The sequence below is a fragment of the Calliphora vicina genome, chromosome 4 (genome assembly GCF_958450345.1).
Source record: "Calliphora vicina chromosome 4, idCalVici1.1, whole genome shotgun sequence".
Taxonomy (NCBI): Eukaryota; Metazoa; Arthropoda; class Insecta; order Diptera; family Calliphoridae; genus Calliphora; species Calliphora vicina.
Window position 1 is genome coordinate 4,820,680 of NC_088783.1, and position 15,046 is coordinate 4,835,725.

Here is a 15,046-nt window from a genome sequence, read left to right on the forward strand (position 1 = left end):
CAAAATCTGTTTCATAAACCTTTGATAAATTTATAAACTGTTTATGCATATGGGGGTTATTATGAATAAGTCCTAAATTTTTTTTTTTTATTATGATAAAAATTTTACTCATACTTGTCCTGTTAATAAGTCCATGACTTTTTGAATGAAAACTGGCTTTTGGGTAAAAAATCATTTTATTTTTAAACATGTCTCCTTTTAGCTCTATACACTTATTTTATACCTTTCAAAAAATTAGATTTGTCGAGGTCATCAAAATATGTATTTGTTTGGAGTCAACTCTCTATACGCCGATGCATATCTTCAGGTTTGGAAATAAGAACTAGGCACTCGGGGCTAAATCCTGAGAATAGGGTGGATGAGATCAATTCTTGTCCTAATTCAGAGATATTTGTCAACCTTGCATTGTCCTGGTGAAAAATAACTTTTTTCTTGGCCAAATGTAGTTGTTCTTTTTTAAATCTTATTAAATCGTCCCAATAAGTTGCATAATATTCGGCATTGATTGTTTTACAATTTTGAAGGTGCATCCGCGTGCATACCAAAAATTGGCTGACAAAACCACCTTGGCCTTCTTTGGCGCCTGATTCACCACGATAAACCCACTGTTTTGACTCTTGTTTAGTCGTTAGTGTGTTGTGGAGGTTGGACAATGCCAAACACTTCTGCGAAGTTGTCACACGATTGCGTTTGTGGTCAATTGTGAGCAAACGCGGTACCCATCTGTCGGAAAGCTTTCTCATACCCAAGCGATCATTCAAAATTGAAACCACTGAGCCATGTGAGATGCCTATGGCTTCGACAATCTCGGATCGGCCAACACTATATCATGAATTTGCTCAATTGTTTCGGGTGTAGATAGCTCAACTGGGCGTCCATAACGATCGAATCCCGGGAATTCCGAAAAATGTTTAATTCCGAAAATAACCCGTCCATATACCAAAAAACCCAAATTGTGATTTATATTTTTGTGATAATAATAAATCACTGAAAATAGCTGTTATAAAATGATTTTTATTTAAATGGTTTGGTATGATCTTTATTAGTTTTTGTTGTTTTTATAATGATTTGATGTGAGATAAACAATTCATTTGTTCTTGTTCTTAATAACTGTTACTTTCTCTTTTATTTACATACAATAACTTATTGTTAGTAATTTTTTAACAAATTATGGAAAGAATATGATGAATATGAAGTAGTGAATGAAGTCTGAATAACAGAAATGAGATTTTGTTCTTAATTTGTTATAAATCTTTTGATAAATTTTATATATTTAAGCGTTGATTTGCATAAAATGAATTTTTGCGATTTATTTTTCATGTTCGCAAATAAAAGTCACAAGCTGACTTTTACGAAAAAAATAAATTATAAATCACTCATCTAGATTATTTGTGTTTGTTTCTTTTCTTCCAACCCATAACCTAAAGTTTTCTCTAACAAATCACTCTCTCAGTGATATATCACAAAAAATAATTTTTAAATGGCAGCGAATGAGAATTTACCATTGAAATGAAAGTGAACCCGTTATTTTCGGTCTCTGATAAATATATTTATTTGAAAATATTATAAAAATAATTTTTTTAAGAGACTTTCACGCATTCAATAAAAATAAGCAGCGAGTGTTTATTGTTCATCGAATTCAGTGTTACTTTGCTATTTCGTTTGTCTGGTCAGAAATTTTGCCAAAAAGATTCGATTTCAAAAAATTTATTATTGAATGCCTACCGCCACGGTGGTTAGTAAACTAACCACTTCACTCCACAAAAAACCTTTTTTATGTTTTGATTTATTTTTTTCTTACTTTTTATTATTGATTAAAGTAAAAATGCAATTGTTTTGATTTTAAACTTATACACAAAAAGCGTGGCTGAGAAAGTTTAGATGTAAAGTATACTATGATCCTAAATTCAAAACTTTAAAAAAATTTTCAAATGGAGGTTTCGAAAAAGTCCAATTTAAGAACCACCCTAATGTTGGGTATTCAACATGTTTAAGCTTTTTACTTAATATAAAGATACATATTTCATAATTTATATGATTTTTCAAGGAATTTTTTTTTTTTTGTTATACATATTTAATTCTTAAATGGGGTATGATATGCGATAAACAAATTAAAACTATACTAACTTGAATCTTGATTGCTGCTTCATCCATAGAAACCCACATTAAGCTATAAATTATAACTAAATAAAAAACATAAAAATAAAATAAATTTCCAAAATATTAAATAAATATTTCGACTTACCTTAATTATGTTTAAATACGACAAGTTTAACTTTGTATTATAAACTATGTATTATTTGTATGAATATTATTTTGTATTGTTTTAATAATTTGCAGTTTTGCGTGAAAACATTTACACTATTGGAGTCAATTTTGTTAATAAACTTGTCTTAAAAGTGAAAAATTATATTTGCCAAATCAAATGACACAACACACACACTCATACAAACGATTTCAAACAGCGATACGACATGACCGAAATGCAGTACAGGCTCATACCAAACTAGGGATGCCAAACGGGACTGGGTTTTACAAATCCCGGGATTCGGGATTTTAGAAATGTAAATCCCGGGATCCCGGGATTTTTCGGGACCCCGGGATTTTTCGGGATCCCGGGATTTTTCGGGATTTCGGGATTTTTCGGGACTTCGGGATTTTACTTAAACGTCAAAATCATCAAATTCAACAATAAAAACAATTAATTTCATTAATATATTTAAGTAAAAATATAACAAATCAAAAACTAATGCATTAAATTAAAATAAATGGTCCATGATTTCCGCTAGCTCCATACAATTGTCCCCCGGAGTACTGTTTGAGCAGTCATAAATATCTTGATTATGCGGCAATCCTTATAAAATTTTGCACAAAATAAGTTATAAGCACTCTGAAATTATACTGTAGAATACTGCGGAAATCGGGCTGCATTTGCCCCTAGTCCCCTTCAGAAAATAACTTGAACATAAATTTCGTAAAAGTGTAAATTGTGTAAAAGCCTGTCAATGCAATGGAGACGTGCTGCTCCCTGATTCAAATGAAAAAATCTGGCTGCGTTTGGATTTGAAGCGAGATTAGTATTATAAATATGCTGAAATTTAGCTTTCTAAGTATTTTTGGTGCTTCAAAAATCTTCCTAAAATATCAAAAATCTCATAATATTTCGGGATTTGTTAATCCCGAAAAATCCCGGGATTCTTTTTCACAAATCCCGGGATTCGGGAAATCCCGATCCCGAAAAATCCCGGGATTTTCGGGATCGGGATTTCGGGATTGGCATCCCTATACCAAACCAAGTGATTTTTTAAATTTTGTTTAATATTTCGTGTTAAAAACATCAAATATTACATAGATTTTTTTTTGTATTTTTATTTAATTTTTATTTTTTTTTGTAGTTTTGCTGCAACTATACAAGGTGTTGAGCATTTGGGTGTTAGAATTTCAATTAAAAAAAAAACTACAATAACAATGTTTTAATAATAAATTACAACAATATCTCTCGTATAATGTGTATCACAATATTATTGATCATTGCAAATAAAGAAACAACAAAATGTGCGTAACAACAATTAATTACAAGCCTAACGAACATATCACAACTATGATTGATTTTTATTTATTGCAAAATACAAAAATACATATATGTGTATGTATATAAATATAAAATCTTAAAGTAGCATCTAAATTTGTTAAAAGGTGTTTTTGTTAACAAATTTTTTTCTAATAGCAAAAGTTTGCAAAAAAAAAAAACAAACGCACACTCTCATACACATACAGATCAGAAACATTAAAATTTATTTTTATGTACAAAATATTTTGAAAATACATAAATAAACGAAAATAACAACAACCGAAATCATTTATTAAAATAATAGAACCAAATGAATGTGAACGTACGTACGTTCATGCGAAATAGAGAGCCAACAGACAAACGCATGCATTCACAATCAATTTTAAGTGTTGAGCTGCTTTTAATAATGACAAGCGAGGGAACAAATACGTTTCTATATTTGTCGTCTCTTCGATTTTTGTTGTTTTTATTATTTCTAATACATATTGTATCAATCACCATTACATTTTGGCGTTTTCTATCCATCCAGCCAACCAGCCATCTATCTATCTATCCATCCATTTGTGTATGGTTATACAAACTGTAATTATTGTTCTGCTTTTGTCGTTCGTCGTATTGTCTGTTTTCCTACATTTATTTATCTAACGGCCGGCTTCATCTCATATTGTTGTTTGTATTTTAAATGTTTTGTTGTCTTTTGTCTATTTGTCTGTCACACTGTCCGTCCATCAGACAGCCTCTCTAACTAGCATCATTTCATTTAAAAATGACACTGACTTTGCCTTTTTGTTAAATATTTGCCATTTTTTCATTAAAATGTTGATAGTTTTTTTTTTCGTTTTCGTTTTTTAAAGCAAAACTATTAATTTTTGTTTTTCAAACATAAATTTACTATTTGTTGGTTGGCTAGTCAAACTATTGCTATAGATATGTTTCTGTTGGTGATGGTAAGATGATCTCTACGAAATGGACTTTGGGAGAGATTTGCTTTTTAATTCTCATTGATTTTAATGATTCCTGATGAGCTGGCCTAATTGATATAAATTAGGATTCTAGCAGGTTACAATGTATGTAAAACTTACCCCAAAAAATATGTTTTATTGATATGGTTTTGTGTTTTTCATCAAATATTTGTCATATGGGAAATTCCATGTCATCATACGTGACATTTGTACGCCTATAGAGTGGAATAGATTTTGGAAAAATAAGAGTATCTAAAAAATAATTTGGTTTTTATTTTCCATTCAGAGGGTACTATATTTTTTTAAAAATAATAAGTTCTATCCAAAATATCGAGCGAAATAAGGGTATATCGTACGTGACATAAAACGGAAGTAATTTTAAGGTACATGTAGAAATATTCGAAAATTTGCGAATCGTGAGAGTCATTTTCTTTTAATTTCTTAAACTAAACTAAATATTTTTCCTTTAAAATCCATCTATTTAAATATAATCAGTAGCTGGCCTGATTTTAGTAGCTCATGATAGGACCCTTTTGCACCTACCAAATACAGAGCATTTCCATAGCGCCATGAATATTTGGTTTTGGTGTCGATTCGGCTGATTGACCGGGCTTCACGTACGATCTCTTTCGCTTCGGGTTATCGTAATGGATCCATTTTTCATCGCAGGTAATGATTCGGTGCAAAAATGATTTTCTTTTATAATGTTCAAGCAGTATTTCAGATATGCAAAACCGTCTTTCTTTCCCTGCTGCTTGAATAGCTCCCAATGATTTTGCAAGCTCTTGTTGAGTTTTACAACAATCTTCATGGAGTAATGCCTCCAATTCTTGGTCTTCAAACTTTTTTGGCTGGCTTGGGCGATTATTGTCTTCCATGTAGGATTTTTAATTTCCCGAACTTTTTTGATTGCCTGGAATCGGTAACATTTTTCTCTACATTCCCGGGTACCAGAAATATATAATAATACTGTAAACTATGAATATTATATCAAAATTTCATATAAAAACTTAGTGTTATAATCATTATATATAGAGCTTTGTAGTAATTAATTCAATTTGAGCTTAATTCACTAAAATCTTAATCCGTAATTAAAGAATTTCATTCATAAATCCATTCCCAATATCTAATTCTTTAGCTCCCTTCAAACGCTTAATTTAAGTTGAATTAATTTTGAAGTTAATTAATAACAGAATATATTCAAACTTTGAATGATTCAATTGATTCCAATCTACTACAAATTGAGTTAAAATGTTTTTTCTTCATTCAGTTTTATTTAGCTTTTAAGCATTTAAATTTCTTAAGCCTTTTAGTAAAAGGAATGAATTCAATACATTTAAAATTTATGTTGATCTTGTAAATTTCCAAATTATTGGATTCAAAGGTGAATTTTTATAATACAACATCTGCAAAACACACTCATTGTAATGCTGTTATTGTTACCAAGGACTATTGCTGTGTTTCTTTCAAGGCCAAAATCAATTCTATACTTGAAAATACCAAATGGTGTGCCGCCATTAAAAGTAGGGGCCTTTGTTCTACTAGTGATTTCTGGAATAATTCGCACCGGTTAATCTTGGCATTGAAGATTATTCACCTTTATTTCTAGATCGTGAAGTTTTCCATATGCTTTTTTGAATGTTCATTCGAAAAGCCCTAAATAAATAATAATAATAATAATTATAGCCGAGATATAAAAGAAAAACTGTACAAAAAAAACTTTTCACTTTTTTAAAAAAAAAAAAAAATAGAGATCTAACTTGTTTTTTTTCTTTGTAGTTTTGTCAGTTTTTAATGCCCGGGAATCGGGTAGTGAAAAATTGGCAAAATTCCCGGGATAAAAACCCTACTTCCATGTAAAAATCACTTCTGATCCGAACAAAACATCTCTCGCTCGCACTATTTTTCAAATTATAGAATTAAAGCTAAACTTCCCGCATATAAGTTATTATAAACAAAAACCGCGTTCAAAAGATACGCCATCTATTGTAAATCTCGTATTTTTAAGTCATACACCCAATAATATAAAAAATTTCCCAATTATAAATAGATTATACAATATTTTTCGGGAATGGAAAAATTCCCTGGAATATTTTTTTAGAAATTTTGGTTGGAAAATTTCGGGAATTTCTTTACAAGTTTTCTTTTTAAAGTTACAGTATTATTTTTGCACAGATATAACAGATTCGTTGTGATTTATTATCAATCTAATGATTCGATTATATACATATATTTTTTCGAAAAATCAGTTAACATGTAGAAATTTCGAATTTTCACAAATTTGAATTTTAATTTTTTTTAAAGAAATCCTGTCAAAAAACTGAGTAGAGGATTTTCGTGTCGTTTCCATTCATCATTTAAGCGGAGAAGCTCATTAATAATATTATTGTTTGATTTTGTCTAAGTATATGTAGAACTAAGTATGTGTGTGTTTTCTGAAAAACCATTAGTGTTGTACATTTTTGTTGTAGTATTTGCTTGTGGTGGTGGTGCTTTGTTTTTTTTATTATATAAAAATGTATTTTTGTCTAAACATCAATTTTTCACTATCGTCAGCACTTTAAAGAGTCAATCGTCGTCATCTTTAGAACACAGAAAACACACACTCACACGCAGCACATTCTGTACAAACAAATTAAGAAGAAATAACAGCAAAAAAACAAAAAACCTCTCTATTATTAATGATAGATATTACATCATTACAGTTTAACCAATAACTTGTGGCGGGCTAGCTGGCTGGCTGGCTGGCTAGTTGCCTGTTTGGGGCTTAATGTGGTAATGGTGGCTGGTTGATAAATTCAAGTGTGATTGCGAATCGTCAGTGTAGCCATATGAGGAGATTTTTCTTAAAATTGGGGATTTCAAGAGTCTCGTGGGGAGTAAATTAGGGATTTCAACAAAAATTTGGAGCTATTACAATCATTTTTGAAGATTTTAAATTTTAAGAAATTCTTCATTTTAATTTTATACATACTACTTATTCTTGTTCAATATTGGCTGACATAAGGAAATTTCGAGTGTCGCGAAAAAGTTGTCTCAATGCCCGAAATGTGTTTTGTTAAATTTGTGGCGAATACACATACAAAAAGTTTAGAAAACCTTTAGCAGACCTAGGGAGAAACACATATTTTAATTACTTTAAGTTGGATATTAAAACCGTGAAAAATTGTATGCAGTAAACATTTAAGACAGTGTGAAAGTAATTTTAAGTTTGGTGTAGAAATGATTGGGATAGAACAGAAAAATTACATTGATGACTATTTTTGTGTTGTTAAATTACATGAAAAAAGGAATCCTTATTTACAGTCTGCTAAAAGGCCTCTCTACTGTACTCAGAAAATGTAATATCTCCTATGAATCAACATCTACCGGATTTGTCGAACACAGAGTTGGTTCGAAGGAGAGATCTGTGCTGCTAGCATCTAGACCCATGGTAGGCGTTCATATTGTTCAGGTTACGATGATTTTCGTCAAACAACCCGAATGTGAACAAAAGAGCGTAATAGAGCTTAAAAATACACACAATTCATTCAGTTTCTTGATGTTGTTGTGGATATTTTATTTTTTACCCAAAAGAGCACACAAATTAAATGCCTCTTTTTGCCTACCAATGATCTAGACTAAAAAAAAAACTTTTAACTCAAATTACGAAAGTCTCATTTTATTGCGATTGCTAAAAAGATATCTTTTTGATAATGATGGAAATGTATGGAAATGTTTTTGGACAGCTCAAAGCGAAGTTTAAAATGTGTTTTAATAGATATTGGTAATAAGCATGCAGCCGTACCTATTGCTCATTCTATGAAATTAAAGGAGGAGTATCAAAACGTAGTTCTTGTTTAAAAAAACTTAAGTACTCGGACCACCAGTGGGTTAAATATGGTAAATTTCTTATTAGGTCAACAAGTGGGTACAATAAATTTTCATGTATCATCTGTTTATGGGAAAGCAGAAAGAAAAATGACGGTTGGAAACGAAAAGTTATAAAACCGTCTTTGATTTCCAGAGATAAGATAATTTTGCCTGCATATCAAATTAAATTTGATTAAAGGATGTTTTCAGATTACAGAAAAATTAAGAGATAGTATTTTTGATGGCCTACAAATACGACTTTTAATGACAGACAACGATTTATGAATTCAAAGAATGATTTGTATGCAGCGGCTTGGAAATCTTTTGTTGCCGTTGTGAAAAATTTCTTAGTATGTTTCTTCAGATGTCTGAAATTAGCTTTAAAAATCTATCACTATCTGCACATTTATTTAGACAAGTTTCTTGAAACTTTTGTATATCGATCAAGGATAATGTTTCCATCAAGATCTAAAATTTATGGAAGATAGATACCAAGGTCGCTGGGATGAACATATGATTGCAGATTACTGTTGGAGTATCTCACGGAAGTGTACTGAGGAAAAACTTCTAACCGAATGCTTACTCCAGATATTTCCCCAAAAAAAATGTATACAGTTAGAACAAGCTCGGTTCCATAGGGTGAATAAAGGAATACCTCCTCACCAAAACCGTAAATATTAAAAATGTAAAATGGATTTTAATTTATTAACCTGGATTCGCGCCTCAGTTAGAATCAGAGTATTGAATATTCTTAAAATCAGTTTTAGTTTTGGCGGGACCAAAACCAATGTAGACCTGTGTAATCCAACAACAAATCTTAACATGTTTTATTAAAAAAAATCCTATTTTATTATACAAATCTTAGTAAAATTTTGTTATAACAATTTAATTCAAGTTTTTTTTTAATTGAGTTTTAATTATAAAACTTTCAGATTGGGGACATGAGGTAAAATTTGTCTGGCCACACTGCGCCGTAAGAGCTTGTGGTTTTTTTTAATAGATATAGCAAAAATTAACGCCGTTGTCACCCATCCATTCATTCATTTATTCGTTTACTCACTTACAATGTAATATACTCCACATATGTACATTAGAGTGACAGCCGATTTTTTTTTCTTAGATTTCAAAGAGTGCCGGGTGGAATATTGTGACACTAGGCCTAAATGTTAAGTGCTGAAAATTTGAGCCAAATCGGGCAACGATTTCTGGACGCGCATCGAGGTCAAAGTTCAGATATATGCAAAATTATACTATTTATATGGAATAAATAGGTGAAACTCGTTAAATTTCTGCATTGTTTTCTAGAAATGTATAGATTTATTTATATTAATGAATATTACATTAAAAAAAATTTTTTGGAAGTTAACCCTGCATCTCCTTTGGGTCAAAATGACCCAAAAACTGTATTATCGCCAAAATTCGGGAAAAATGCAAATTTTTCAGATATTTTAAAAATTTTGCTACTAAATAAATACTTTTGCAATTGAATGCAAAATAATCGAAATGTGTACGTAATTATCGTTGTAATGAGATATAAATGACAAAATTTGGTTAAAAAATTTTAAAGTTATTACAAATTCGCCAGACCATTAACGTGTTTCAGGCCACTTGAACATAAAATTTAGAAAAAAAATTAACATATTTCGAGAAAATTTAAAATAAAGGCTAATTTTTATTTAAAATATATCCGTATTTACTTGTGTACGAGTTTTTGTCTTCGTAGGATATCGTTAACCTATTCGCTGGTATGGCCGAAAAAAAATATTTTTTTTAACGGCCGTTTCGAATCTCCATTTTCAAATTTTTAAAAATTTTGTTAAAGAAATTTCAGAATTTTTTGATCATCACATTGGGATTTATTGAGATCAAAATAGGGAATAAAAATATGAAAAAATTATGTCAATACCTCTTACAGTTTTTCCGTACCTGCGATTTAAATTTTGCGATTTTCAAGAAAAACAAATTTTTTGTCCGTATTTAGGCGAATGAGCCCAATTTCCTTAATGTTATAAACTTTAACTAAAACCTATTCATAATATTATAGTCCTTGTAATTTTAAATATGGTCTGAAAGTTTTACTAAAATCGGAAAACGATAACCTTAAATCGTGAAGGTCAAAGGTCAAATTTTTCAATATTTGGAATTTCTAAAGAAAAGATAGCGAAATGTTATATATTTTTGGGCCGATTTTAATGAAACTTGAGCAAAATATACATTGGGGTCTAACATTTACAACAACAGTGCAAAAATGGATTTAGTCCTTTAAGAGCACTTGGGGTCAAAATGGCTGTGTTTTTCGTGATTTTAAATGTTGAGGGTAATTTGGACCCCAAGTGCTGCTAAGAGTTAAATTCCATTTTTGTGCCGTTATTTTAAATTCTGGACTTTAAGTTATACTTTCCTCAAGTCTCATTAAAATCGGCCCAAAAATATATAACATTTCGCCATCTTTTCTTTAGAAATTCAAAATATTGAAAAATTTGACCTTTGACCTTCACGATTTAAGGTTATCGTTTTCCGATTTTAGTAAAACTTTCAGACCATATTTAAAATTACAGGGACTATAATATTATGAATAGGTTTTAATTAAAATTTATAACATTAAGGAAATTGGGCTCATTCGCCTAAATATGGACAAAAAAATAGTTTTTCTTGAAAATCGCAAAATTTAAATCGCAGGTACGGAAAAACTGGAAGAGGTATTGACATAATTTTTTCATATTTTTATTCCCTATTTTGATCTCAATAAATCCCAATGTGATGATCAAAAAATTCTGAAATTTGTTTAACAAAATTTTTAAAAATTTGAAAATGGAGATTTGAAACAGCCGTTAAAAAAAATAATTTTTTTTGGCCATACCTGCGAATAGGTTAACGGTATCCTACGAAGACAAAAACTCATACACAAGTAAATACGGACATATTTTAAATAAAAATTAGCTTTTATTTTAATTTTTCTCGAAATATGTTAATTTTTTTTCCTAAATTTTTTGTTCAAGTGGCCTGAAACACGTTAATGGTCTGGCGAATTTGTAATAACTTTAACATTTTTTAACCAAATTTTGTCATTTATATCTCATTACAACGATAATTACGTACACATTTCGATTATTTTGCATTCAATTGCAAAAGTATTTATTTAGTAGCAAAATTTTTAAAATATCTGAAAAATTTGCATTTTTCCTCAATTTTGGCAATAATACAGTTTTTGGGTCATTTTGACCCAAAGGAGATGCAGGGTTAACTTCCAAAAAATTTTTTTTAATGTAATATTCATTAATATAAATAAATCTATACATTTCTAGAAAACAATGCAGAAATTTAACGAGTTTCACCTATTTATTCCATATAAATAGTATAATTTTGCATATATCTGAACTTTGACCTCGATGCGCGTCCAGAAATCGTTGACCGATTTGGCTCAAATTTTCAGCACTTAACTTTTAGGCATAGTGTCACAATATTCCACCCGGCACTCTTCAAAATTTTAACAAAAAATTTTTTCCATACAACTGATTGTCACTCTAATGTACATATATTCAATAAAGAGTGTAGTGTATCGGACAATCTACCATTCAATCACTCACTCACTCATTCATGCTCTATGATCGTTTGTTTTGTTTGTTTGTTTGGTTGTTGGGTCAGTAAAGTAAAGCTCTGCTGCATGAAATATAAACCACAATGATACAAAAAACACACAATACGCTCGCTCATAAGCAACAGTAAAAATCAAACTTTAATACGATGAACTACGTCAACATAGAACTCGAAGCAATAGTAGTAGATTTGGATTCAGTTATAGAAATCGAAACAAACATAAAGAATGTTAAGAAAAAATAAACGAAAACGATCTGCTACAACTATTTTCACAAAATTAAGAATTTCAAATTTTACTATTGCGCTCGCTGGTTACTGACTGACTCTAGTCTGAGTCACAGTGATAGATTGGATTGATTCATTTAAATAAAACGCGTACGTAGAAAGAACAAGAACAACATCGTGTGTTGTATTTCTTCTTAATGCCGATTCGTATATTTTCTAATTTTCTTTGTGTTCCCAAAATGTTTTTAAAGCGAATAAACAAAATAAATTTCAATTTTTAACGGTTGTATTTGCGTATTGTTTCTTAAAGTCTATTTGTCTTTTAAAGCCGACACGATTTTCTGGTCATTTATAAGCTCGTGCTTTAAAGTTCAAAGTTACAAAAAAAAAAAAAAACAATTAAATAAAAATGCGTTACAAAATTAAAATATTTCTACTAAAATGTACAATGAATGAATGAATAAAGTTATTAATTGTTTTAATATTGTGTATTTTTAAAAATTAGAAAAAATAAACAAAACAATTTATAATTGTTGCTAAATTATGCTGCCCTCAAGTGATCATTTTCTGCGGTAAATTGTTTTTCTTAATAATAAAAAAAATGTGTAATTGATATGAGAAAAACATATCAATAGAATTTAAAAAATTAAACATCTCTACAACGATATTGTAAATGGAATATTTTGATTGTTTTCTTTATTATCTAATGATAATGTTATACAATAAATGAAATAAAAAATGAAAGTGATATTAAACCCCCCATCTTGGGAACTGAAATGTTAATTCAAAATTATAAAAATAATAAAAATTGGATGGTTTTTACAAATTTAAAATTATTGTTAAAGTATTTTTGTGATTGTCATAAAGTTCAGAATAGTGTCTTTGGACAATTTCCAGTATCTACAAAGTCAAGTCAAGTTCAAATTTGCTAACGACATATGAAATAATAAAATATAACAATTCTGCATTATTGTATTAGTGGACAAAATTACCAAAAAGGATATAGCGCCATATTCGTACTACTCATGAATGCTCTGGCCTCATTTTATAAAAAAGTTTAAAAACGGAAGATATTTGTATAATGAATGCTGAAACATGTTTGTGATTTCAAATAATTTTTGAATTTTTTTCATACAAAAATTTTATTTTTTTCATCATTACATTTTTCAATTTGAATGAATATTCGGTTTCGGTCACTGTTCGGTATTCTGCCAAAATTCTGCAGAAACATATGGGTAATTCCACGACTGAAAACACAAAAACCCTTGAAACTTTTTTTCAAGATGATTTGAATAGAAGAAAATAATAAAATGTTACTATGTGAAAGTATTTAGACCAGTTGAAACTATTATTTGTAATATGGTCTAAAAAATTACAAATAATAGTTTCAACTGATTATATTTAATTTTTTAATGTTTTTGGTATGTTTTAGGCTAAAATTGCGGCGGAAACTAGGGTTCCAATTAGCTTTTAGTATGAAATGAATTTGACTCTGATTGTTTTTTGAATTGTTTATTGAAACCGAATGTATATTTTCTATTCACCTTTTTTTAGTTTTTGTATATTTATTATAAGAGAAAAATCTGTCACGTACGGTATGTCACGTACGATATTAAATTTTATTTATTATAAAACCTTTCAAAGATTGTTTTTATTTAAATATGACGGATTGTAAAGGAAAAATCATTCGTTTAGTGTAAGAAATTAAATGAAAACATAACGCCTCTCACGATTCGAATATTTTCGCATATTTCCACATGTACCTCAAAATGAGTTCCGTTTTATGCCACGTACGATATACCCTTACTTCGCTCAATATTTTGGACAACAATATTTCGAAAGAACTTTTTATTATTTTAAAATATAGTACCCTCTGAATGGAACACAAAGACCAAATTATTTTTCAGATACTCTTATTTTTGCAAAATCTATTTCACTCTATAGGTGAAATAGTGAAATTCCGTAGTACTATTATTCATTCCTTTGAGAATTTATTCATTATAGAATACATTCTTTATGGAATCATTAAAGTATTCTTTAATTCAAATCCATTACAAAATGGTAAATGATTGCCAACATAACAAAAACAAATTTAACAATTTGGATTCGATTTAAAATAACAAAAATTTAAAGATTCAAAGATTGAATGAATTTTATTATGAAATTATTCAACAATAAAATAATTATTTTCACATAAAAGCCTGGATGAAGATAAAGAATTTGTTTTGTTGGGAATGAGTTAATGAAATGAATTGCTGAATAATTTTTTTTAATTCCGAATTAAGCCAAAATTTCATCGAATATTATTTAACACATTGACTGCCAAGGCACTTTCAGCAAATAAGATGCTGGGGGCCACAGCATTTTCTTTGCGTAATCTCTTCGAAAACGTCAATATTGGAATTTAGGCTACTGTCAGTAATATTTACTGCTTAGAAACAGATTTTTTTTTTTATAAATAAGAGGGTCTTACGAAATGACGAATAGGATTTTTTATGGGATACTGAGTTAGAAAAAATACTCAGTACAAGTTCAGAAAGTGATGAAGAATGTGAAGATTACAGTTTTGATGAGAAACTTCTAGTCAACATCGAAAAAATTCTTAAAATGCAGCACTATTGTCTGACATGGCTAGAAAGAATAAAAGTCGTGTCGGATATATGTGTCCGACGTGGCGTAAACCGCATAGTGCAGTGTCACACATATGTGTCCGACGTGGTAGTCAATGTGTTAAAGGACTATGAATCAATTTAATAATGAATGAATTCAAGAGATTTACTATTGTTACTAGCAATTTTGTGTATCGTTGCCCCAAAAATATCCTTTCAGCTAAATTACC

General features: G+C 29.6%; 1 protein-coding gene across 3 annotated transcripts in view; it reads left to right on the top strand.

Annotated features, from left to right (window-relative positions):
* The window catches only part of Rok (Rho kinase), a 53,411-nt gene that overhangs the window by 5,682 nt on the left and 32,683 nt on the right, over positions 1–15,046 (top strand). The window lies entirely within an intron of this gene.